Source organism: Crocuta crocuta, unplaced genomic scaffold, assembly GCF_008692635.1.
Source record: "Crocuta crocuta isolate KB4526 unplaced genomic scaffold, BGI_CrCroc_1.0 scaffold223, whole genome shotgun sequence".
NCBI classification, from domain to species: domain Eukaryota; kingdom Metazoa; phylum Chordata; class Mammalia; order Carnivora; family Hyaenidae; genus Crocuta; species Crocuta crocuta.
In genome coordinates, this window is record NW_027529426.1 from 2,887,975 (window position 1) to 2,915,219 (window position 27,245).

General features: G+C 45.5%; 1 protein-coding gene across 9 annotated transcripts in view; it reads left to right on the top strand.

Annotated features, from left to right (window-relative positions):
- The window catches only part of APBB2 (amyloid beta precursor protein binding family B member 2), a 375,901-nt gene that overhangs the window by 324,960 nt on the left and 23,696 nt on the right, over positions 1–27,245 (top strand). Inside the window, exon 1 of one of the 9 annotated variants that reach the window (XM_077758900.1) lies at positions 23,895–23,985. The exons of the other annotated variants lie outside the window; for them this stretch is intronic. The gene's annotated coding sequence lies outside the window, so the exon portion shown is untranslated. Of the gene's footprint in view, positions 1–23,894; positions 23,986–27,245 lie in introns of those variants that run through there. 9 annotated transcript variants of the gene reach the window in all.

Genomic DNA, 27,245 nt, shown 5'->3' on the forward strand with positions numbered 1-27,245 from the left:
ATATATATATATATATATATTTACATTTATTTATTTATTTTTGAGAGACAGAGAAAGAGAGCACAAATAGGGGAGGGGCAGAGATAGGGGGACACACAGAATCAGGCAGGCTCCGGGCTCTGAGCTGTCAGCACAGAGCCCGACGTGGGGCTCAAACTCACAAACCGTGCGATCATGACCTGAGCCGAAGTCGGACGCTTACCAGACTGAGCCACCCAGGTGCCCCTATTTATTTTTGAGAGAGCAAGGGAGAGAGAGAGAAAGACTCCTAAGCACGCTTTGCACTGTCAGCACAGAGCCTGATACGGAGCTCAAACTCAACGAACCCCAAGATCATGAACTAAGCCAAAACCAAGAGTTGGACGCTTAACTGACTGAGCCATCCAGGTGCCCCACACCATCTTTGACCTAATGACATTAGGGACCTGAACTGCTAGCGTGAGAAGGGCCAGGAGACCAAAACCGGCTTGTGCAGAGTCTGTCATCCACTAGTCAACACCTGCCACAGACCTGGGGCAGGAGAGCACACACATAACGTAGCATAACTGTTGATGAGTGATTATTGGAATGTATTTCATCTAGGCTTTACCCAGTCAGATCGTCCAAGTCCTCATATAACTAACTTTGAAGCAGAATCAGACCTGTAAAAACAGAGGACAACCTGATGGTTGCCAGAGGTGGCGGAGGCGGCGGGGAGAGACTGAAGGCAAGTGTGAGGGGCAGGCTTTCCATTGTGGAATGAACGGTCACAGGGAAACAAGGAAGGACACAGGGAATATAGTCAGGGGACTGTACCAGCACTGTGTGGGGACAGATGGCCTTGTGGTGCACATAGCAAAATGCATAAATGGTTTGAGTCACTTTTGTACACCTGAAACTAATGTAACACTGTGTGTCAACTACATTCAAATTTTAAAAAAATGTAACCTATATACAGGAAAAGTAAAAATTGAGAGGAAAAGGCTTAAATGTTGGGTATTCTCAATACCTACCATCATATCCGAAATTTAGTAGTTTACTGATAAATACTTGTTGAAGGAAAAAAGAAAGGGGAGATTCGTTGGCTGGAAAACTGACCATGGCTGCAAGGAGACAACTTGTGTTTAGGACCTGATTGTGAATCAGAAGAGCTGAATTTGTAACGACTCCTGGCACAGAGCGGTATACAGTGTTCAGAATGAGCAAGAACACCTGGGGCATTTCGTTTGTGGATAAACAGCATAAATGTAGTGTTTGAATATTGAGTGTTTGGGTTTGCATTGTCTAACAACAGACACATAGCACTTGCAACAATGTGGCCTTTTGTTTTGTTTGCCACACCTCTGGAAGAAATCAGATGGGTTTTCAAGATTTGGGGTCGCCTGGGTGACTTAGTCGGTTAGGCGTCCGACTTTCGCTTAGGTCATGATCTCGCGGTTCTTGGGTTCGAGCCCCGCGTCGGGCTCTGTGCTGACTGCCAGCTCAGAGCCTGGAGCCTGTTTCACAGTCTGTGACTCCCTCTCTCTCTGACCCTTCCCCGCTTACGCTGTCTCTCTCTCTCTCTCTCCTAGAAATAAATAAAACATTAAAAAAAATTAAAAAAAAAAAAAAGATTTGAATCCCAGCCCTGCCTGCCACTTACTATGTGTGTGTTCTTGGGCAAGTTACATCACCCTCTCTGAACCTCAGTTTCCTCATCAGGTACTTACATTGCTTACCTCCTAGGAGTAAGTGGGTTACCCTTGCTAAGAATTGAGGGCAGCGTCTGGCACATACATAGTACAGTTGCCCGGTGGCCCTCTGTCCATACTAGCCTTCCTCTCCTGGCCTCTGACCCCTGCAGGCTATTTCCAGGCTGTGCCTGGGTTTGGCCACTGGGAGGCGCTGAAGGAGTGAAAAGCCAACCAGGGTTCCTCTCCGTTCTGGGCTTCCTGGCTGTGTCTTCTCAGGACTCAGCCACCTGTCTCCCGTTTGCTTTTCAACTCTTCCATTACTCAAATCACCAGTTCCATGAAATTCCCTGTTTGTACTGTTTGTAGCGGTTTTGTTTTCCTGGTTGTGCCCTGACTGATAAGGACGAGGCACCCATTTACCACCATTATTATTGTTGTGGTCATTGGTGCTGCTGTTGGGTTCTCATGGGAAACTGAGGTAACATGTTACTCAAGAGGTAACAGTGAACTAACCGGAATCCCACTGTTGGTGTGTAACAGACCCCAGCATAAAACCGTTTCATTAAATCTCTCCTTCTCCCAAGTCTCTGGATGGGCTGGTATGTTCAACTCTAATTAATCTGAGTTTTCAGTGCTTTGTGAAAGGAGTCGCTCCCTTCCTGGATTCCCACATATTGGAAGATACGTCTACCTGGACATGTGCTGAGGAAACAGCCATCCTAACTGCCGGTGACTACTTTGCAGTCATAAACTATTAGGTTAGGACTGACCTCACGTCATGCAGTTCAACCCCACTGGACGTGTGGGTGTAAAGATCATTGATTACAAGCAATAGAGAACAGTTCGAGTTATCTTAAGCAAAGGATGATTTGGTTGTCCTTTCGAACCCAGAATCTGAAGTAATGTCATGATGTATTCTTGGTTTCATTCTTTTCTCTGCCTCATCTGAGAAAAAAATGACCATTCCTCTTCTAGCCAGTCTTAGAGTGTAGTCTCTCAATTCCAAATTCCTGAGGGAAGAGACTCACCCGGCGTAGACCAGGCATCCACCATAGTCTAAATGAACTGGCCAGGTTCATTTCATGCAAGATTCCAACAAGGAGCCTGCCGTTGCACGTGGATTTGGGTGGTTGTGGTGGTTCCCAGAAAGGGGGGGCCAGCACAGATAAGCCAACCAGCAAATATCCATTCTAGAGCTCATTTCAGGCTTAACTAATCATCATGGGAATAGCAGTGGCCATATTTGCGCCACATATGGTGCTAATTACACTATATCTGAAGGTGTCTGTTTTATTTTAATTCTTACAACAGGCCTTAAGAGGCAGGTGTTGTTTACCTTTTACAGATGAGGAAAGGCCAAAGGGAAAATTACACATTTGTATAATACAAAGCTGCACAAGCGAACCGAAACATTACGGGTCTTTGCTTCTAATGGTAATTAAAATATATCAACTCTGAAGGGTAACACTGGTCAGCTCATGCTGATCAGAAGTTTTGATTGGTGGCTGAGTATAGCTTTTGACAGAGAAAAGCAGTGGAAGTACAAATCAATGTCATTTATTATTTGTATGAGAAATGCATTTTAAAATAAGAGCTCCTTGGTGGTGAAAAATAATAAAGTGGCCCTTTGATGGTTAAAAGGATCGATTTTGGTCCAGCCCCCAATCTTTGAAAATAAGGAATTTTATTTGAAATAAGTAATTTAGGTTCTTTGTGAGAAGTCCCTTCAACTTCTAAGATGATTCAGAGTTCAGAATTACTGATTCAGTCTGACTATATCAGGAGTGTTTAAATATACATTTTCACTCAATTAATAAGTCATGAATTCATTTAATTTACATCAGTGCACTCAGAAATCATCAAAGTAGACTTTGAGCTATAAGCATTTGCTTCTCTCCTTCTGGTTAATCCTCACACATCGAACACGTCATGTTTTCCCAAAATTCTAAAAATGGGATTGCTTACCATTGAAATTGGCCATTGGATTGTTGTGGTCCTAAAGACAACTTATAAAACTTGCTTAAATGATATAGTCTCCCCCCCTCTTTTCCTCAAAATGTTTTCTACGTGAGTGGAGAGAATGGAATCTACAATCTAAGAGACCCATGATGCTCCAGCTGGAGACACGTCAGAATGAACTGTAGGTCTTCAAAAAGCACCAACAGCTGAGTCCCGGCCTCACAGCTTCTGAACCGGATGTCTGGGGTAGGGCCTGAGGACTTGCATTCCGAACAAGTTTCCAAGGTGAATTTTATCTATAGACCACACTTTGAAAACCACTGCTCAAGACTGAAGACTCTAGAATCTGCTGAGATGAGGCAAGAATACTTTCAGTCTTGCAGCTTTATGAGGAAGCAATGGGGATGGCAGATTTAAATAATGAGTCTGTTCAGGGGCGCCTGGGTGGCTTAGTCGGTTAAGCGTCCGACTTTTGCTTAGGTCATGATCTCACGGTTCGTGGGTTCGAGCCCCGCGTCGGGCTCTGTGCTGACTGCCAGCTCAGAACCTGGAGCCTGTTTCAGTCTGTGACTCCCTTTCTCTCTGACCCTCCCCTGCTCACGCTGTCTCTCTCTCTCTCCTAGAAATAAATAAAACATTAAAAAATAATAATAAATAAATAAATAAATAATGAGTCTGTTCAGTCAGAAGGGGCCACTTCTTACTAAGAGTCCTGTCTGGAATATATGAGCTTCCTTTTGCTGAAAGGGAAAGATAATTCACAGAGGAGGATATGATCATGAAGCTTCAAATTCAGGGCCCCTTTGCCTGAGTGGCTCAGTTGGTTAAGTGTCCGACTTCAGGTCATGATCTCACTGTTCATGGGTTCAAGCCCCACGTCGGGCTCTGTGCTTACANAGTGAGTGAGCAAGGGACAGAGAGAGAGCAAGCCTCACCCGAAGCGGGACGCAAGCTCACCCAGATATAGATCTGGAACTCCCGCACCACGAAATCATGACCTGAGCCAAAGTCAGATGCTTAACCCACTAAGCCACGCAGGTGCCCCTCTCCTGTTTTTTAAAGATCACTAGTTTGCTCGGGTCTGTGAACATTGTAAAACTGAAGTAAGCTATAAGAGTTTCAGGGGACCCATCAAAAGACAGTTCGCCTATTTTTCTTAAAAGGGAAGATGAAGAGTTGCCTGGTTGGCTCAGTTGGTTAAGCATCTGACTCGATTTTGGCTCAAGTCATGATCTCATGGTTCGTGAGTCAAGCCCCATGTCCAGGTCCTCACTGACAACACAGAACCTGCTTGGGATTCTCTCTCTCTTCCTCTCTCAGCCTCTCCCCTACTCTCTCTCTCTCTCTCTCTCTCTCAAAATAAATAAATAAACTTTTTAAAAAGGGGGTATCAATCATGAGCCATGAATAGCATTTCTGTAAGCATTCTCATGTAAGATTTTGTGTGCACATAAGTTTCCACTTCTTCTAGGTAAACACCCAGGAGTGGGATTACTGGGTGGTGTGGGAATGGGATGTTCACCTTTCTAAGAAACCTCCAAACCACACTGTGAAGTAACTCCCAACTCACGTTCCCAGCAACAGCGGAAGAGCTCCGCGTGCTCAGCGACCTCAGCTGGGCTTTGTGTTGCCAGGTCTTTGTGGGGTTTGGTCGCTGCTATTTTCAGCACTCTAAAATGTGTGACACGGTAACCCGCTGGGCTCTGAACCTGCACTTCCCTAATGAATAAGGACGTTGAGCATCTTTCCTGTGCTTATGAAAACCATATATCTTCTTTGGTGAAGTATCTGTTTAAGTTTTTTGCCCATTTAAAAAATGGGGTTGTTCTTCTTTTTATTGGCCTTATTTATAATTCCTCCAAACTGGAAACAATGTAAACATCCACCACTGGTAAATGATAAACACATTATGGGGCATCCATTCAATGAAATTCTCAGTGGTAAAAAGGAATGAAGCACAGATACACAGTCAACAATTATGCTAAGTAAGAGAATCAAGATTCCAGAGCTACACATAGTTTGGTTCCATGGATGACATTTGAGCAAAGGCAAAGCTCTAGGGACAGAAACTAGACCAGTGATGGACCAAAAGTGATTGCTCCTGCCCCCACTTTCCCAACTGTAGGTGTAATATCAGTTTAAGCTTTAGTTTCTCTTTTTTTCCTCTCCTTTTCTTTTTTTCTTGTATTTCGAGAGAGAGAGAGAGCACATGTGTGCTAATAGGGAATGGGCAGAGGAAGAGAGAGAATCGTAAACAGGCTACAGCCTAACGCAGAGCCCAGCCTGGGACTCCATCGGGTCGAAACTCGATAACATCAGAGCTCAATAGTGAGATCATGACCTGAGTCAAAATCAGGAGGCAGACACTTAACCATCTGCACCACGCAGGTGCCCCTGAGCTTGAGTTTCTAATACAGAAACACAAACATGATTTTTGTCTAATTTTAATCGTGGAAGTTGCCAGACAGCAGGCATTTCCCTTGGCTCTCCGTTTTCATTCCTGAGTAGACATGGAGACAGCCAGCTCTCTTCATCCCCGTGCATTTAGGGCCCCTGTGCCTCCCTGCAGTTTTACCTGCCAAGGGGTTGCATAGGGAGATGACTGAGGAGATGCACTTTAAGAATTGAGTGCTGGGCTGATTCCAATAGGATTCTGAATCATAAAGGGTAACGATTGATGTTCATCCCCCACTCCCAGCGGCTGGGAACAAGAGAACTATTGGGTGAAGTGGGGTGAAGAAGGATAAGTCAATTTCTTCATAGTACAGTGAATGCCAGAGAAATGCCCACTGTCTTTGGTCTCGTGGGAGGTTCTGTCTGCTGAATATTACATGCAGAAAATGAGCTGTGCTCCCTGACGAGGGCTTGGAAATGTCTTCCATTTCCAAGATTTTTGTTGTACACATCCATTATAAATAGCCTTTGCATTTTATAGGGCAGAGCATGAAGAATTCAGGCCATTCGACAAGAGAGTTGGGTTTTGTTTTGTTCTGTTTTTTCAAAAATTTCATTAGAAGATGCTGTAGTCAAACCTGGAGGATTTTTAGAATAAAAGTTACATCCGTATGTGAGTGCAAGCAAAGCTTCTGCTGTATCTGGTGTTTTGTGGGTGGTGGAGGTTTTCATTTAAAAATTCATGTTATGGTTTCCTGTAAGAGCAACCTTCAGGTATACAGTCCTTTAAAATAAGTTGGGAAAGATTACTCTTGGTGCACAATTCCCTGGCTTTTGTTGTTTGAGTTCAATGTAGATCCGAGCTTACATTCCTTTTTGCTGTTTATTTATCCTTGTGGCCATTGTTGGGCAAATATGCATCTGGTTTCTTGACACTCCAAGTAGAGTCTCTGGACTAGAGCACCTGCATCACCTGGGAGCTTTAAAAAAATTTTTTGTTTAATGTTTATTTCTGAGAGACAGAATGTGAGCAGGGGAGGGGCAGAGAGAGAGGGAGACACAGAATCCAAAGTAGGCTCTAGGCTCTGAGCTGTCAGCACAGAGCCAGACATGGGGCTTGAACTCACAAACAGTGAAATCATGACCTGAGCCAAAGTCAGACACTTAACCAACTAAGCCACCCAGGTTCTCCTCAGCTGGGAGCTTTTTAGAAATGCAAGTCCCACCCCAAACCTACTGAATCAGCACTGGCATTTTAACAAGCCCCCAGAGGATGCATTTATTTACACATGGAAGCTTAAAAGGTACTGATCGAAGTCAGGGTCCTGCACAAACATACCACCTGCTTTATTGATAACCTTGTTGGGATTGTGTGTGACCCCCAGAAGTGCACCGTTGGTTTCTCCTGATGTCCATGTAAGTGTGAGCGTGGGTGCATGCCACTTTACTACAATGAAATTAATTTAGTATGTGCTCTCTGCTGAGCTAGGCACCAAAGATACCAAAACCAAATAAGGTATAGTTGAGCTTCCAGGAGCTCAGAGTCTAGTTGGGGACACAGAAAAAGCCACAACATCATATTGTCCATTGTCTTTATCTATGTTATTTGGCTTCTTTCATCCACACAATTCCAGTCCCCTTCTCTGGAAACATCTCTCAGCATATATAGTCCATTGGCCACCTGCCTCTACATTCTTCAGGTACCTATATAAAAAGAGCAGGGGTCACCCCAGACCTACTGAGTCGTACTCTTCAGGTGAGCCCTAACATCTTTATTTTAATGATTATTATGCCCATTATAATTTCAGAACCACTGACCTAGGGGCTTCTTTGATATACTTTGTAATTATGCAGTGTGGTAACAAAGGAACGTTTATTTATTTATTTATTTATTTATTGAGAAAGAGAGAGAAAGAGAGCAGGGGAGGGGCACAAAGAGAGGGAGAGAGAGAATCCCAAGCGAGTCCGCACTGTCAGCACAGGGCTCATCTCGAGATCATGGCCTGAACTGAAATCAAGAGTCAGACGCTCACCCGACTGAACCACCCGATGAATGTTTAGATACAACTTCAAATATTTAAGGAATCATCTGGGGTTTTCGTTATACTAAATTCAGGGAGAGTTGCTAGTGGCCTCCAAGTTCAAAGCTGCTTTTATCTTAGGTGAGACAATGTAAAGATCTTTGTGGACAGTACTCAAGGATTGTTTGAATTCATATGTGTGTATTTCCTAGCAGCATATTTTCTGGTAGCAAATGAAAATGCTTTGTTCTATAATGAGTTAACAGTGTGAACATTGTTATGACAATCCTGTGACTTTCTTGTTTAATGTTTATACTCATCTAATCAAACAAATTGAAATTGGATTATGGCCGTTGCACATTATAGCAGTTATTATCCAGTTTAAATGCAGGTCTGAAGGAAATAAAATTGATTTTTCTATGCTACTTGGGGACATCGTAGGTTATTAGTGTGCTGGTTGAATTTTCAATTAGGTTTGTATGGAGGAGAGAAAGATTAGTAGTTGGGTTTTTTCTATTTTTTTAATGTATTATGTAAATAAACTGTAATATTTCATTCTAATTAGGGAGTCAGATGACTTTTAAAAGTTTGGTGATCTGCTTCCGTACTTTTATTTAAAGCATGTCAGGCTTTTAAAGTGTGTAATAATTTTCAGGAACACTTTTATTTTTAAAAAGAAAATAACAGAGTTGCATGCCATGATAACACTCAGTTACTACGGTAACAGCTACCTTATTTTTCAGGGAGTGAACTGCAAAATGTACCAGAATTTCGCAAATGGCTGAACCTTTTTATAAACTAAACGCTTTTTTTTTTTTTTTAATTGCCTTCATTCTGTAACTACCTTTTGTGTACCTGCTCTGTGTAAGCACCATGCCCGACACTCGGGATTCAGAATTGATCTAATCCAGGTTCTTCACAGAAACAAATGTTTCAGTACCACTGACTGCTGGGAGAGCAGGGCGACGAGCCATAGAAACACAAAGGCAAGAATGACGAGCCCTGGGGAGTAGGAAAAGGCGTTATGGAAGAGCTCATTTTTGATCTGGACCTTGACTCAGGAGTAAGAGTGGACAAAATGAAAATTTATTCTTTAAATTGTAAAGGCATTACATGTTCATTACATGCTCATTTTAGAAGTACCTATAGGGGCACCTAGGTAGCTCAGCTGGTTAAGCATCCAACTCTTGATTTTGGCTAAGGTCGTGATCACATGGTTCATGAGATCGAGCCCAGCATCAGGCTCTGCACGGACAGTGTGGAGCCTGCTTGGGATTCTCTCTCTCCATCTCTCTCCCCTTCCCTGCCCTCCGCCACTTCTCTCTCTCTCTCTCTCTTTCTCTCTCTCAAAATAAATAATAAATAAATCTTAAAACAAAAATAGTACCTATAGAAAAGAATTAATTTATTAAATGTGATCCTTAGCACTAACTGTGTATCAAGAAATGTGCTTGATGCTGAAAATACGATGGGGAACAGTCTACAAGATCAGTTTTAGGTTCATTAATTCACTAGAAAAACTCACAAACTATTACACTCACTGTGGTGGTTTGTTACAGCTAAAAGATACAGATTAAAATCAGCTAAGAAAAGAGTTGCACAGGGCGGAGTCCAGGAATTTTCTGAACAGGGAGTCTTAGGTGTCCTCTCTCTGTGGAGTCATGGACAGCATAACTTTTCCAGCAGCGATGTGTGACAGTAGGCACAAAATATTGCTGACCAGGGAAGTTCATCTGAGCCTTGGTGTCCAGAATTTTTATGGGGGTTCTGTCACATAGGTATGGTTGGTGACCCATGTGATTGACCACAGTCTCTAGCCCCTCCAGAAGTGGAATTGATGCCGAGTAACCCAAAGCCCCTCACTAAGCCATATCGTTAGATGATCTAGTGTGACCCAAGGCCCACAGGCAAACAAAAACACTAATGGTAGGCATGACATTCCATAGTCTTAGAGATTACCTCCAGAAGCTGAGGGATAAGGCCAGACCTCTCTTTGGTCAAGGTTGAATTCTCTACTATGCAGAAACAAAACCAGACACTACAATAAGTGTGTAAGACTCACCATAAAGTGAAGGAGAAGAGGACCGTAAAGAAAATATCCGGGATGCTGGGGAACGGGGGTCTGGGGGGTAGGGGTATGGAACTGCCAGTCAGGATGATTTTCCCAAGGAAGTGGACTGAGATATGAAGGGTTAGCCGGATGAGTAGTACGGTGAAGAGCATTTCCAGAGGAGGGAACAGATGGTGCAAAGCCTCTGAGGTGGGAAATAGTTGGGTATGTTCCAGAAACTGAAAGAAGATGAGGCTGGGGCAGAGAGAAGAAAGAGAGAACGGGATTGCAGCATTGATTATAGAGAGAATAAGCACCAGATCTCAGAAGGCCTCAGAGACCCTGGAAATGATCATGGACTGTATGTCTCCAGTCAATGGAAAGCCACTGGAGGGTTTTAAAGCCTGAGCATGGATGCTCAGGTTTGTGGTTTGTTAAAGGGACACACGTGTGGCAGCTGTGAGACTAACCAGTCAGGGATGAGGGTTGAAAGACTGCTTTAACCATCTAGATGAGAGAGGAGGGCGGAGACAGTGGGGTTGGAAGGAGGGGAATGAGTTTGAGAGAACAGTGGCCAGTAGAGTTGGCAGGACTTGGCAAGTGTGACTTCTCTGCCAGCAGACCCTCAGCCGTCACACTGTGTTGTCACCTTCGGGCATCTGGCAGCTCTTTTGTTTCTCATTTGTTGTTTCCACCCTCCTATAGGCAAGTAACCAAACGCAGTAGAAATGTGTGTAAGGAAAGAAGGGCAGCCTCGGAAGGGGTGACAGGTGCGATTCTGTGAAATTAGCTCATGTCTCCAGATTTGGTGATGCCTGTTCTGACTGCTAAACCCCAAGCCCCAGACTCACCCCCACTTCCAGTGGAGGCTGTGTTCCAAACAGTTGTGGTTGCCAGAGCAGTTCATTGTAAACAGCTTTTCTAAATAGCTGACAAATTACTGGTCATAGATTCAGATATGCCATGAGTTAAAACATGGCCCCTTGAAAAACAACTGATGACCAGAAAAGCCTACAATAGAATTGTCAGCACAGAGCCCGGCATTTAGGAAAAGCTTAATAAATGCTGAACAAATGAGTAGATGTTTAATCTGCTTTTAAAACATGAACATTAAAAGAGTTTCCAGTAGGGGCACCTGGGTGGCTCAGTTGACTGAGTGTCAGACTTTGGCTCAGGTCATGATCTCGCGGTCCATGAGTTTGAGCCACTCCCATCAGGCTCTGTGCTGACAGCTCAGAGCCTGGAGCCTGCTCTGTGTCTCCCTCTCTCTCTCTGCACCTCCCCCGCCAGCTCTCTTTCTCTCTCTCTCAAAAATAGAATAAACATTTAAAAGAAAATAAAAGAGGTTCCAGTATACCTGTAGTGTGTTTTACTAAACCCAGATAAGACCTCCTAGTTGCATACAGTCTTGATTTTCTTGTGTGTATTTTGTGGATTATATTCCTTTCCCTGTAAAAAAAAATATATATATAATAAAATATGAAATATTAAAATATAAATATTATATAAATAGCAGAAAACACGGTTGATGCCCCCTGCCTATTCCATTTGCTTAAATTGTCCAATCATCTTGCCCAGAATCAATGAGAAGAGGAAGTACTTTGAGTACACACAGAATATAGACAGTAAGAGACCTTGGATTTTCCTTTCAAACTCTGTTTTAGTCAGTGACTGGCCAGCCTTCATTTAAAATGCTGTCACTTAGCCAACTGGACACTTTCCTGCTTCTGTGTATGGGGCAGGGGGGTTCTCAAGAGATGACAGCGTTGGGATGCCAGTGTCATCTTGGAGCAAGAAACCAAAAGTGCCTTAAGACATGCCGGGATTGGAGAGGTGTGTAGGGGTGGATTACTTACTGTTAAGTGTTTCCTGTAAATCGGCAGGGCATCTGTGAAAAGTACCTTCCAGCTCAGTTCAGCACTCGCTGCCTGATTTATCAAACTACAGTTCGGACCTGCTTTGTCTGGACATTGCAAAGGCTTTCTGGCTGTGGGTTGCGATGCTCCCTCCCCTCCGGCTCCCCCGCACCCGCAGCAGGGTTCAGGTAGGGTCTGTTAGGAACCAGAAACCCAAGCCGAGGACTTCAACTTTCTAAAGCCGTTCAGCGGGATCAGAATGAACTTCCCAAGTCCTGCGTGTCCAAAATGGAAATGGTCGTCATAGAACGGGAGGGCTTGTTGGGGATGGAGATTTTCTACCCCCCTCCACCCCCATGCTTGCCTTAGGCCCGATCTCTGGCAGCTGGAAGCCCTTGGCAGGGGCACCTGCTGGGCACACCTGGCGGGAGGGGGGCGGAGAGGGAGGGGCGGCTCCTCCCCTGCAGCCAATGGGCGGCGGCGGCGGGCGGCGGCGGGCGGAGGGCGCGGGCANACGCGCCGCTGCTGGTTCAAGCGGCCGCGGCCGGCCGGCTGCTGTGGACCCCGCTGTCCTCGTCCCAGCGCGGGAGGCCAAGGTGAGAAACGTGGGGAACGGGCGGCGGGCCTTTGTCTGCAGGTGCGTGCAGAGGTAACGAGCCGCGTCCGAGCCCGAGCTGGCTCGCGGAGACAGCGAGGCGGGCCCGGGAGACCCGCGGGACAAAGGCTGCACCCTCCTTTCTCCCGAGTCAAGTGCCTGGTCGTGGGCAGCTGGAGGGCAAAGGAGGGGTCTTTCTGCCTCGCTGGAGAGAAGGGTGAAGATTGTATGAATTGGAGGGGTGGATGGGGACGCAGGAGGCTTTTGATCCCAATCGAGGGACGCAGCAGAAGCTGTTCAGTGGTGGGCCGTTTGGAGGCTCTGCTCTGGGCATTCCTCTTGTGGCCAGTGCTGTGACTGAGTAAATGAGTGTATTCATCTCACATGCCCTCTGGTGAATCCACATGAACGCCTTCCTGTCCATTAGAAGTGAAATATAATTGCAGGATCTTGATAATCCAATTTTTGGATTAAAAGCAATATTGTTTGGTGTACAAAGACTGCATTTACAATAATTTTAGTTATAGGACTTTGAACATCTGTGTGACTTCCATGTGACAAAGTTTTCAGGTTCCCAAAATGTGGAAAATCAGCCAACCTATCACCTCCTTGCTCTTGGCATTGAAAAAGGAGGTTTTTTTAATAAAGAAAAACATGATGTAAATAGTGCATACAGCATTTGATTGGATTCTCAGGGAATCTGTGCCTTCTCTCCCCATTATCTGTTTCCCTGTACCGGTACTGTAACCACGCACATCTATTGATTCCCTAATTAATATGTGGTTGTGAATCTTCATTACTGCCTTGGGTGGGAGAAGGCGGAGGCGCAGACAGTCCCATTAGTCTTTTTCTTTCTTTTTATAACTGCAGCTGCAGTCTGGCTTGACTCGAATCCTGAATGGTGGGTTACGCCTGCTTTCCTCATATTCTCTTTTTGGGTTCTTTAGACATTGGGCAGGTTCCCCTCCAGCCTTACTCAGACACAAAAGCAGTTTGCAAGTTTTCTCCTTAAAGTTCGGATCTTTGCCACTGCCTTTTAGTTGGTCCTGCTTTGTGAAAGGAATTATTTGGTGTCCTGAAGCCCTTTGCAGGGACTTAGAAGCATAACATATTGTGAAGAAAGCCTTAAATTCTTAATGAAAATTTTGTCCATAATTTTGGGGTTTTTTTAAATGTTTATTTATTTATTTTTGAGAGAGAGTGAGCAGGGAAGGGCAGAGAGAGAGAGGGAGAGAGAGAATCCCAAGCAGGCTCCACACTGACAGCACAGAGCCCGATGTGGGGCTCAGTCTCACAAACCATGAGATCATGACCCGAGCCGAAATTAAGAGTCAGACGCTTAATTGACTGAGCCACCCAGGTGCCCCTCGTCCATAATTTTGTAAAAGTTGTTGGTGGCTGTGTGTCCAAAATGAAATGTGAATAAGAAGCTTAATAGGGGAAGGACTTTCCATAAGGCATCAGTCCTCATTGTCGAAGAAGGTAACATCGTTCTTGGCTCAGCAGTAAGTGAGGCTCAGGATGAAGGCACAGGCTACATGCTGGGTGGGTCAGGAATCCCACCTTTCTGGCACCTGGTGCTTTAATGAGTTCCTCTATCATTCTAGTGAGTCCTAGCTTTTGAGCGATGGGGATTATTTATTTAATAAGTATTTATTGAACATCTGCTATGTCCTGGGCATTGGCGCTAGTGATTAAAATGGGAACTGCAACAAGTACCTTCTTGCTCTTTTTTTTTTTTTTAAATATNCACCCAGGCGCCCCACCTTCTTGCTTTCTTAGCGCTCACATAATGCTGTCACAGGATTAGAACTGGAGCACATCTGGGGCGCCTGGGTGGCTTAGTTGGTTGGGCATCCGACTTTCACTTAGGTCATGATCTCACGGTTCGTGGGTTCGAGCCCCGCGTCGGGCTCTGTGCTGACTGCTAGCTCAGAGCCTGGAGCCTATTTCAGAGTCTGTGTCTCCCTCTCTCTGACCCTCCCCTGCTCACGCTGTCTCTCTCTCTCTCTCTCTCTCCTAGAAATAAATAAAAATAAAAATAAAAAAAAAAAGAACTGGAGCACATCTAAGGAGTAATGTGGTAACCCTGAGACGAGCCAAGAGGATGTTGCTGCTGGCTGCTGCCTTGGAGGCCAGCTGAGCCCAGGGCTGTAGGTGCACACAGGTGGGGCCAAGGTCACCTCCTTGCTAAGGGTGTAGGTATTAATCAGACCGGTGGGTCCTTGTGCACTTGAGTCAGTCTTCCGGGACCGCGGGGAGGGCCAGAAGCTGAGTTCAAAGAGTTTGAACTGGGGTGTTGTAAATTTGGATGTGCTTCTTCCAGACTATTTCAAAAACTGTCAGTCATGCAATCTCCTGGTCTCACCTCATCAGCTTTTATCTTTCACAACCCCTCAGGGAAATGAATTTCATTCTGTACCACTGACTGAGCAAAGCTTTCCATCTGTCCACGGTCTCCCAAGTGTGAAGAGGTGACTCTTAGATTTAAGGACCCGGAACACAGTTGGAAAACCCCTATTTACTCTATACTTTTCATGGGTTTTTTTGTTTGTTGTGTTTTGTTTTACTGTTTTATTTATTTCTGAGAGAGAGAGAGAGAGAGACAGCGTGAGCAGGGAAGGGTCAGAGAGAGAGGGAGACACAGAATCTGAAACACGCTCCAGGCCCTGAGCTGGCTGCCAGCACAGAGCCCAACGCGGGGCTTGAACCCACAAACCGCAAGATCATGACCTGAGCCGAAGTCGGACGCCCAACCAACTGAGCCACCCAGGTGCCCCGTGTTTTGTTTTGTTTGGTTGGAGTATATTGGTGACCTATAACTTCTTATTCATCTGGGTTTCCAGAGTTTTCCACAAATCCCTTGGGTTACATGAAAATATATTAAATAGTAGTGTAACTTGTTCTTTTCTAAGTGCCTGTTTTAAACACAGAAGATAACATTTTGAGAAATTCTTAGACCTTTGGATTCCTCCGGTCCTGGCATAGGATGTTCTTCACAAGTAATTGAATTGTTGAATGGGCAGATGAATTAATAGAGATGCAAAGACTTCATTTTCTATTTTGAGGGTTTACGTACTTGATATTTATAATCTATAGATTGACTTGGCAATCTATAGATAGATGTTTGGCAGATACAGAACATCATCTGTGTGTCAGGCCTCTTGTGAGGTACATGATGGAATGAGACAGGATCCAAAAAGGCAGGAGATAAGCCAGGAGAACAGTTTAGGAAGCAAGATGGTATAGATTATAAGTGCCATGAAGATGGTCCGTGGTGCAGAGAACGCAGCTGAGTAGTTCAGTGGGGAAGGGGCCCACCAAGAGGCAGTCCACCCTAGGAGGTGACATTTGAGCTGAATGTGAAGGCTGAGTAAAACCAGGCATGTGGGGAGCAAGTAGGAGGCTCGGAGGAAGGGAAGCACTCAGCACGCTCAAGAATCAGAGAGGAAGCCAGCATGGCTGGAGCCAGGAGCAGGGAGGCCAGTGGTATGCGCTGGGCTGGAAGAGATTTGTGGGGACACGATTATATGCGGCTTTTGGGCTGTGATTGGGGATTTGGGTTTTCTTTCTAATGCTATGAGAAGCCTTTGAAGGGTGGTAACCAGAGGGATACCAGGATCTAATTTCTTTCAGAATAAAAGATCTCAGCAAATGTTGTTAGGGAGATGGATGTCTGGAGTGGAAGTGGAAGCTGGGGCACCAGCTAGCAAGTCCCAGTCCTGAAAAGATCAAAGTTGTGGCGGAGGGAACGAAGACAAGTGGGCTATGGAAACTGAATGAACAAGACTCACGACAGGAGATGTAGGAAGAGGAGGATTCTAGGACCACACCTGGATTTTTAGATTCATTGTTTATTTCTGTTTGAAATACATAATAAAAGAAATAACGACCGGTGCACCTGGGTGGCTCAGTTGGTTAAGCGTCTGACTCTTGATTTCAGCTCAGGTCATGATCACGGTTTAGGAGTTCGAGCCCCATATTGGGCTCTTTGCTGACCGTGCAGAACCTGCTTAGGATTCTCTCTCTCCCTCTCTGCCCTTCCCCCACCCATATGCATGTGCACCAAGCTCGCGCGCATACTCTCTCTCACAATAAATACATAAACTTTAAAAAAAAAAACAGTGATGTTTAAGGACAAAGTTACTAAGCAGCGGATCAACTCAGTTTTAATTTATGCTGTGTCAAGACTTTGACTGAATTTTGTTCCCTTCCCTTGTGTGGGTGAGCAGACCTTATCCAGTGGAGTGCTGTGCATAGGGCCATTCTTCCGGGACATTTTCCCCCTTCATTGCCCTGACTGTCCTTCTCAACTGGTATCAGACCTTTGAACATTTTCTCTGATCTGTCATAAAAATAAAGGATCAGGGGCACCTGGGTGGCTTCATCAGTTAAGCGTCCGACTCTTGATTTCGGCTCAGGTCATGATCTCATGGTTTATGGGTTTGGGCCCCAAGCCAGCCTCCACACTGACAGCTCGAGATTGTCTCTCCCTCTCTCTCTGTCCCTTCCCTGCACATACGTGCTCACTCTCCCCTCCCCCCCATCTCTTTCAAAATAAATAAATAACTAAAATAGTAAAGGATTGAAGTAAGAAAAAAGACAGGTTTAAGCTTTAGTCCACATGGAATTACTCCACCTTTGCTGTGGTTTTATAAGAAACCACTGATAATTGCATTTGAAGTTCTTTATTTCACATGGGACATTCTTCAGAGTCTGGAGAATATCAGTTGATATTTTGTCCCAAACAAAAGTTATTCCATATGTATCTTGAGTCAGAAGAAGAAACTTTGTGGGAAAATCACGAGCATTTTGTGAGCTAGAAAAGCCATTTCCTTGTTACCTGTAAAACAGAAATGAAGTTTTTGGTTTCCAATGGGATTATTTTATACCCTTCCCCCTTCAGATATGTGAACTTGAAAGCTTGCCGTGTCTTTGTCAGTTAACTTTGGTTTTGAAATCAACTTTGGTTTGGTTTTGCAAAAAAAAATAACTGATGTAGAAAATATCCCCCCTACAGTCAGAATTTGAGGCTTGCGGAGGGACGGAAGTGACCAGGGCCGCCAGCCCTTCTGACCCGGACGCCTGGACTAGTTACCCTGGAAGACGTAAGCTTGTCTGGGGATGAATAAATTATGACAGTTGAAATAATTATGATAGAGGAAAAGCAGCTGCAGAGAGAGAACAGTTGACAGTTGGGGGTGATTTGGCCTGATTCTGTCATGTCAAAGCATGCATCTGTTTGGCAGGTTACATGAAAATGCTACTTGCAAAAGGTCTGGTGTGATTCCCGTCCTCCTACTCCCCCCAAACATTCATAGCCTGCAAGTGACCTTTTTGAAATAAAATGGTTGAGGCCGAGCTCCATATTGACTCTGATCCGCATGCTGGATGTACATGTAAGATTTCAGTTGAGCAGAAATGGTTTTGGTTCTGAAGAAGCTGCAGATTGGAAGCACTCTTATCCCTGCTTGTGGGTAGAATAGTTTCTAGCTGGTCTTGGAGTCTTGACCCCCACAACAAGGATTGTTCCAGCAGCCTGAGATGTGTGTGCTTGGTTTAATGCTGTGCTCTTACCACCGCGCAGCTCTCCATCTCCTCACCCAGGACCTCCCATTTCCATTTTGCACTGGACTTCACCAAGTATTTAGCTGGTCCTAATCTCAATGTTGCTCTATGTTGTATGTTACACCCCTGGATCAGGTTGTCATCTAAGCAGAGTTGGGCACTTTTTCTGGAAAAGGCCTGATACTGAATATTTGGGGCTCTGTGGTACACAAGTTCTGTTAGAGCACAAGAATAGCCATAGACAAGAGGAAACGAATGGGTGTGGCCATGTTCCAGTGACTCTATAAAAACAGCAGGGGGCGGATGGTCTGTGATCCTGCGACCATAGTTTTCACCCTTGATTTCAAGGACCTGAGTGGAATCCACAGTGACAGGTCAAATAGGGACCTTGTCCTTCGGAAGTAAGAAGGCTCAGTCGCTTTTGGCCAGCTTTTGGGTATTCTGAAAATCAGCCTCCAAACCAAATTCCTGGAGAAGGTAGGCTGTTTGGGGTACTTCTGTGGCAGACCATTAGTCAGACATCCCAAGCCCACACTTAAGCTTCTTCAAGGTGGTACATTTATTGTGCAAATATGAGCAAATATGAACAATAAAAGAGAGGTAAACTCAGACATAGAAACAGAATGATACCGTGATGAGATTGTGGTTTTTGTTTTTTAAAGATTTCTTGTATTCGATGGAAAAGAAAGAAGAGTCTGGAACCAGGAGACCAGCCACATATAAAAAATAACCTTACTGAATAGGAAATATTCTTTCAAATTGTGAAGAAAAGTCAGCTGCTGCTAAGATAGCCTGTCGGGAATTCTCTGTGATGCTTCGTGGCAGCTCTTCCTGTGTCCCCTGCCTCGGTGCAACAGAAATGTGTTGTCTGGAGTCTGGTCCCTAAATGATAAGCAAAGGTTTATGTCTTTTAGAGCACAAATATAAAAATTATCTGAGGAGCTGATAAGTCTTGATAGAAATCAATATACAATGGAAATTTATATATTGATTTCTTCAGGAGCAGAGGAGCCATTTTTCATTCAGACAAACGTTCCGAAGAAGGAATCTAGTTAGGGGCTCTGGAAACATTGTCGTTTCGGCTGGAGATGATCAAAGCATAGATTTGCTTCACTTTCAGAGAGAGTCACAAAAGATTGATAATCTTTTCACAACTCTCCTCCATGCCCATTCCTATGAGATACATGTTTTATTAACATTGTGATTTCAGATGAAGTGAAAATGGAATATGAACTAAAGACATTTTTAAAGCACCATCTGTGGTGAACAGTAGCAGGAGAAAAAGGAATTCAGCCAACTCCCTGTTATTCGCAGGATTGTTGCCTTGGGTTCTTATTGACATGATCAGGAGTAAGGGGGGGAGAAGTTCTTTGTTTACTCTATTTAGTTATTCATTCATTCAGAATCATTTATTGATTACGTGGCAGTGGTGAGTGGTGAGTGAACACCGCAGGAAAGACCCTGCTCACACAGATTTGACTTTTTTATGGGGTAGAAGGAAGTGCCAGGGTAGCATTAGATGGCTGCAGGTGGCGGCAATGACTGGGTGGCCCGGAAGGGTTTTTTGGAAGTGGTGACATTAGTAAGGAGGAGCCTTCCCATGGGAGACCTGCGGGTATAAGCCATCCACTAGAAACGTGTGTTTGAGAAGAGAAGGGTCAGAGTGTGGCTGGAGCCCAGTCGGTCGCGGGCGAGGCAGAAAGTGAGGTCAGGAGAGACCGGGAGTTCGGGAGGGGATCATAAGCAGGGCAGCAGCGGGCTCATTGGCTGCTGTGAAAAGGATGACACCGTCAGCCTTTGCCTGGGAACGCCATTTAAACCAACTAGAGCACACTTACTTTTTGTCACCAGGTCCGGCAGTGGGGGAACCGAAAACCCAAGAGAACAGAGATAGGAGCGGCGAGCTGAGACTGGCTGTCTTCATCGAGGGGTGGGGTCCTGAGGGGAGCCCCTCAGCTGGGAGGGGGGCAGGTGCCCGGTACCCTAGAACCACACAGCGAAGGAGGAGAGACCCGGCAGGCAGACCCGCAGCTTCCGGTTGTGGATCTGCCATTCTAGTGACGGCGGTTTGAGCGGGTGGAACTCTTTGAATCTTGGATTCCTTGTTTGTAAAATGAGTCCTGATGCTCCCGAGCAGGGTTACTGTGTAGCCTGGCAATAAGTGTGCCAAGCACAGAGCCTGGGTGGGCAACAGATTCAATAAGAGGGGAGCTGCTGTTGTGATGTCGTTACCAGTCAGTCATCCTAGCGTTGATGTCTGTTTTTGTTGAGGTATTGCCGAGGGTACCGAATATCAAGAATACTTGGATCTAGATGGAAGTTTCCAAAACTCAAATGATCGAATGTCTTGGCTCTTTGTGTTAGCTACGCCAGCACTACTATGTGGGCAAAGAAAGGAGGATTGGCTCTGTGTAGTGATAGCCCCAAATCCTCTTGGAAATTTAGAAATTTAGAAATAGATTTAGGAACGTGCCTTCCCCAAAAGAGGCCCTGCACATGGCTGGGTCCATGCAATTGAAGAGAATTCACCCACAGGCTCACCCTGGTTTTAACTGGGAGTCATGTCTATATCGGTCCTGGTACTTTGTGTCCTTGTCACACTTCTTAATACAGAAGCCACTTGCCTAGTATAGACCAGTCTTCTTCCCTCCACTGTGTCAAAGTCAGAGAGGAGCCTTCTGAACATTTTTTGTTTTTGTCCCTCTACTATCAGGAAGGAAGCCAGCCCGGGGTGTCACGGTTTGGATATAATTTACATAATTATTCCCTTTGATTATGCCCCAAACTTTAAACCTTGAAACCGGAACATGGCATGAGTTACTTCTCGCTTGAGAAGTACGTATAAGGTGCATGTGTACGTGCGTTCTCTTTTCACAGATACTCAGAGAAGCAAGGTTGTTTTGTTGTTGTTGTTTTACTGTAGTACATTCCAAATGAAAGCAGACGCTTGTTAATTCTTGCTCTCTTCAAATAGGAACTTAGAGAAAAAAAAAAACCCAAAACTCATTTCCTGGTTGCTCTCAAATATCCCTTTTTCCCTCATTAGTAAGCTGGCCAGTAACTATTGTGTCTTCTCTCCAGTGGCAGAGAAAGGCCTTTGTTTAGAAGAATGTGCCTTGAATTTCAATAACCTTATACCACTTTAGGTTCTCATCTTCACACTTACTCCTGGGAACTCCAACTCCCTGCTTCCGCAAGTTCTTCCAGTTAACAGGCTGCTCCATCCTGGGGGGGTGCGGGGAGGGGAGGGGAGGTGGGGAGCGAACTAGCTTGCAGACTAAGGCACATTCGTCAAAGGCAGGTGCTTCTGGTACCGTTTGGTCCTGGGAAGGACAGAACCCTTCCCTGAGCTGAATTCTCTGAAATTCCAGACACCAGATGGTAAATTTGCATAAATCCAGAATTCAGTTCAGAGCTCTTTTACCTGCAGGATGTGGATTCTGAAGGGATCTGTAAATGAGTTTCAGTGGGTATGGAGCCTTCTCCCCCATCTTTCTAAGGTTGTGCATAAAATTGTGGGTCCGTGCACATTTCTTTCTGAAGTATTTTCATCCGATTCCAAAAGGTTCCAGGATCCAAAACGGGTGAGGAGACCCCCTCTCCTCAGACCTTCTCTTTCACAGTTGGTTAGTGCACTGCTAGGCATGCATGTCCAGTCCACATTGGATGCTCTCACAGCACTCTCAAGGGGTTAGAGCCACTATTCCCATTTTACAGATGAATAAACTGAAGAACAAAGAGGCTAAGGGCCTTGACCAAGGGCAAACAGCTAATAAATGTCAGGGATAAAAAACATAAAAAACCGTTGAAGCTGGGAGAAAAAGTAAGACAGTCAGGTTCAGGAGCTGGTGTGAAAAACTTTCATGACATACAGTTTTACAGTTTTTGCTTCATTGTCCTGTGGCTAATGCTTGTCTGTGCTGGTGCTCAGAACCCCCAGTGATGAAACACTAGCATCAAAAAGTAGCATGAAACAGAGTGCTGCAGAAATGGACTGAGAAGCACCCTAGCAAGTCTTTGCTTTACGTGCTCAGTTTGTGGAAGGTAGAGGGTGTGCACTGCATGTGAAGTAGGTGACTGGGGGACAGGAGGTGCATCCTCGTCAAAAAAGCTGGAATAGACATTGTCATTCTGGTGTTCTATTTATTTTGAGGAATTTCCTATTCATTTGGATGCCCAGTTACACGTGCCAAGTAGTTCTGTTATTTCAGGCTTATTTTAATGAAAACATTGCCAATTACTCCCACATTCATTTTCCCAAGAAGCAGCTGCCGAGAGCATACTGATGGGGCAGCCTTGGGTGCGTGGCTGGTGTGGAATTAATCCCGGAGTTGAATTCTTCCCACTGCATCTCGTACAGTGAGAAGGGAGTCAGCTCGTGCCTGACTCCACATTTAGCCTCCTGGAGGGATGCTCCTCATGCAGGAGCCCAGCTTGCGGCTGATGTTTCCTTCTGGCAAATGTATAAGGTGTCAAATCAGTGAAGCAGCTGCCACTTTGACTCTTCTGCATGTTTTGAAAGACATTTCAGAGATCGCTCTCAAGTCCCTATCTGTTTCAGGCTTTTACTTCCACACTCAAATCAAGCAGTGTCTATTAACCCCAAAAGAATGAACCTTGGTAAAAGTTTGCAGTGTCATGTTTCCAAGTTCCACCTTCAGGGGAAAAAAAACAACAACAACTCCGTGGCTACAGACAGATGCTGTTTCCTTAAGTGAATCGCTATTCCTGGGTCCATAATAATTATACCCCAAAGAAACAGACTGTATTCTCAGGTCTCTAGATTGAATATTATTGGGCAAAGTTTTTGCCATACAGTAGGCATAGGCTTTTTATTAAGAGTAAAAAATTGGGGCACCTGGGTGGCTCGGTCAGTTAAGCGTACGACTTCAGATCAGGTCATGAGCTCACAGTCCGTGGGTTCGAGCCCTGGGTCGGGCTCTGTGCTGACAGCTCAGAGCCTGGAGCCTGCTTCAGATTCTGTGTCTCCCTCTCTCTCTGCCCCTCCCCCGCTTGCTCTCTGTCTCTGTTTCTCAAAATAAAATAAAGACATAACAAAAAATTTAAAAAAAAAAGTAAAAAATTAAAAGCATTTGGTTTAAATCAAAAGCTAGCCAAGAAATGCTACTGGCTCATTCTTTTTTGTTTTTAAGAGGCAGAGCTTTCTAACAGACCCTTTTTTGATAAAAAGTCTGAGCACGAACAAAGTGATTCTTTTTTTTTTTTTTTTTTTTTTTGCAAATCGTTTATTGTCAAGCTGGTTTCCATATATAACACCCAGTGCTCATCCCCAAAAGTGCCCTCCTCCATGCCCATCTCCCCCATCCTCCCCCCACACCCATTAGTCCTCAGTTACAAACAAAGTGATTCTTGAAACATCTCCTCTGAAATGAGAAACCAAGACTCAGAGAGGTTAAGAGACTTCCTCAGTGCTCACTCAGCGTGGGACTAGAGCCCAGGTCTTTGGATCCTTTGGTGATGATCTAAAATTGCGTCCATAGACTAACCTTTCAGAAGGACATGAGCAGCAGCGACTTCCCCTCAACCTGTGGTAAACTGCCCAGCAAATCTGAGGAGATGGCCAGAAATACGTCCCCAGTGACTTCCCTTCCAGAGGGAGACATGTCACTTCTAGTACTGCCTGGCATGACCCAGCTGAGACATGAGACTGTCAGATGACTTAGCAAAGAAAACCGGAAGGAAGCCGTTTATTGCACTTTGTTACACGCCAGGTACTCTTGTGCTCACACCGTCTCCTTTAACTTAATCCTCACGATTACCCTGAGCCAGGTGTCCCTGCCCCCTTTGCACTGATGCGGAAGCAGGTTCAAAGGGCCGCACCATCTAACAGTGTGCCTGGCACATAGAGGGAGCCCAGGAGAAAGAGAAGGTGAGTCACGTACCCAGGGGAACACAGCTACCAGAGGGATTTGAACACGGCTCTGTCTACATACTCAGCCTAAAGGGCCTCTCTTGCGAATTTTCAGCCGCCTTCTCCCCCAACACAAGTTCACAGGCCAAGGAAAGGGAAGGAGGTTCCCCTGTGCATGTAAAGCCCCAGGTTCTTTGCCAAAACCTTTGCTCCCGTCTTGAACACCTGTGCGTGGTAACCCTCTGGGTCATTCGGGAGACAAACCGTGAGGTGGTTCTACAGGACTGTGAACGAGGAAGGGGAACCCAGCTTTCCTGTTTTTCGTATGAGACCATGTATCGTCGATTCTGCTTCGTGACTGTGGTTCACTATGCAGCGTGCTGGCTGTTTCATACCGTGACGTGAGCCCTCATGTCTGCAGGGTCCTGCCCGCCGCTCTGTGACCCTGGCCATGGGGCGCCTGAAAGAGCGGGTTTCTGTGCAGGTTGGGTTCTCCCTTTCCTTCTCATTATCTGGTGCCCCCTGCGTCTTCAGTCCACTTGCTTTATGTTTACCTGTGTGCATGTGTCCGATCCAGAAAGTCTGTGGTCCTCAGCCCCTTTCAGATTGGCTGTGACGAGACCAAGGGGATGGGCTCTCCAGCATTGTCCTCCTCCCTCTCCGCTTCACTCCTCTCCTCCCTGACACATGATTCCTCCCCCTACTGGCCCTCCCACATCCCACCTCTGCCCTTGACCTTCTGCTGTCTCTGCTCACTCCTGCTCTGTTGCCGTCTCATGATGCATTTGAGTGAAATACCCAGACTATAATGTTGTAGTTCAATTAATAGAATGTCAGAAGTTAGTAACACAGGTAAGGCTGTATCCACGTCATTGTTTCTGTACATGTTTTATGGGAGCAGGTGGAGCCAGAAGACGAAGATAAGGGCTCTGCCAGTGTTGACTGCAAACAGTTTCTTGTATTTGACTGTGATATTTTAAGCGTGATTACCTCCCCCGGTTGATATGTTGCCTCTAAACTCAGCTGGCATCTCTTGGCTTCATCGTAACGTGGCTCGAAATACACACTTCTGTGTGACAGAGCTCGGCTAAAATAAGCACCGAAAGGCTATTCGTTGCAGCAAAGTTGGGAAGTAAGATGGGACATCAGCGCTCGGAGTTGCTGTTAACGGGACTGTGTAATTTCCTGGATGCCGCGTGAATGCTAATGTGTTGTTTCTGCTCTGTTCCCTCATGCCTTCCCGGACTCAGAGAGAGGTAACCAACCGATTTTCACTTCTCGCTCTTCATGGTGTCTTTTAAGTGTCTGGCACAGCTCACTTGCTTTCTTCATGCCATATTGCCACCCCCACAGGCGTCGTCATCTTTGAAAGGCAGAACTGTGTTCTGTTTAACCTTCTATCATCATCATGCTCATGTGTCCTCATTGAAAACAGAGTATGGGATAGCATCTGGGTCCCCGGCCCTCCGTCGCGTTTGGCCCTGTTTGGGGAAGGTGACGGGCAAAAGTGAGGAAGGGGTAACGGGAACATGGTCACTCTCAGAAATGGCTGGGAGGGGTTGGATCCACATGCTGGGCAGTAAACGTGAGGGGACATACTAACGTTGGGTCCCATGTTGTATCAGGCTTGTCATGCTTCTTGAAGAATTAATATTAGGACTTATGTATTCTCTGGAGTTTCATTGGGAAGGTTTGGCTCTAGGCTAAGGGCCAGAGGACTGACTCCATTTCAACCTCGATTATTAGTCAAAGTATACAGAATTCTTCTCCTTTCCCACAACTAGATGAACAAAGTCTGGAAAGGCTGTAACTGAAGCGAAAAGCAGATGTTTAGCTCACATGTATGTGTTTACCGTGCTGTCAATGTCAGCCTCCCCATTTGGCTGACTGGGGGCTTTAAGCTCTATGCTTTATCACTTAATTAAAGCTCCATTTTTGATGGAAGAAGAAAGTTTTGAAATGTTTCTTATTTAAAAAAAATTTTTAATGTTTATTTTTTTGAGAGAGAGACGGAGAGACAGAGAGAGTGTGAGTGGGGGAGGGGCAGAGAGAGAGGGAGACACAGATTCCGAAGCAGCTCCAGGCTCTGAGCTGTCAGCACAGAACCTGACGCGGGGCTCGAACTCATGAACTGCGAGATCATGACTTGAGCCGAAGCCTGACGCTTAACCGGCTGAGCCACCCAGGCGCCCCTGAAACTTCTCTTTTTGAAAGAATGGTTGTGGTTACTGCTTGGCCGGGTGAGCCACCCAGGCGCCCCTGAAATTTCTCTTTTTGAAAGAATGATTGTGGTTACTGCTTGGCAAAGTGAAGAGACTCAGGCAGTCGCCTTGTTGCACTGGAGTGGATTTCAGGGGAGCTCCCGCCTGGTTGGGGGCCGAGCCGTCTCCAGCTGCCGTCAGTGCTCAGCGGTGAAGAGGGAAAGGGAGGCAGCACTAACTGGCTGGGTTACGCTTCCAGGATCCGTGTTCCCGAGGGTATGGTTACGAGAATCTGCAAACCTGACAGAATCTTTAATTATCTTGGGGAGCCTCTAGCTTCTGGAGGTGGTGGAAGCTTCCAGAGGATGAGGAACGCGAGCTCCCTCATCTAAAGTAATGAGAGGTCCCGTCCCAACCAATGGTGAGGATGTTTTCAGATGTTCGCTAGTTCCTACCGTCTGTTATTTATTGAGGTCTCCTCCCTGGGAAGCGCTGAGTACGAACAGCAAGACTCTGCCCTTGAGAGGGTTACCAGTTCTGGTCCGCCAAAGCCACCTTGCTCATTTGCAGGTGGTAGAATTTCAAAGCTGCTGTTGACACAGCTTATGTGTCTCACAGAAGTGCCTAGTGAAGGATTCCCTGTGGAGAATGTGTGTTTACCCAGGTGATGAGTTACTGGAATGCCCTCTGAAGGGGCATCCCGGGAACTTAGTGTATTTGAACTTAGCATCTGCTTAAGCTTGTGAAGGAGAAAGAAAGTTGAGTTTACAAAGCTAGAGCATGAGCTCTGTGAGAGTAGTCCTGCCTGCTGATGTGCCACTGGATAAAATCAAAGAAACAAAAAATCGTGCGTGTGGAACATTCTCATTGGCCATCTAGGAGTATGATTTTCCCCTCCCCTGTCTTCCTCTCCCCTCCTCCCACCCCCAAAATGAGATTTTCAAAGTCCACTCAGAAAATAAGAGCAGTGAGGCAAAGAAGAGCAAACAGGCTTGAAAATAGGACTCCTCCTCCCTCCGGTCCCTGTGCAGGTAACAGTGGAGCTAAAGCCCTTGGTCATAAAGGGCTTAGACATGT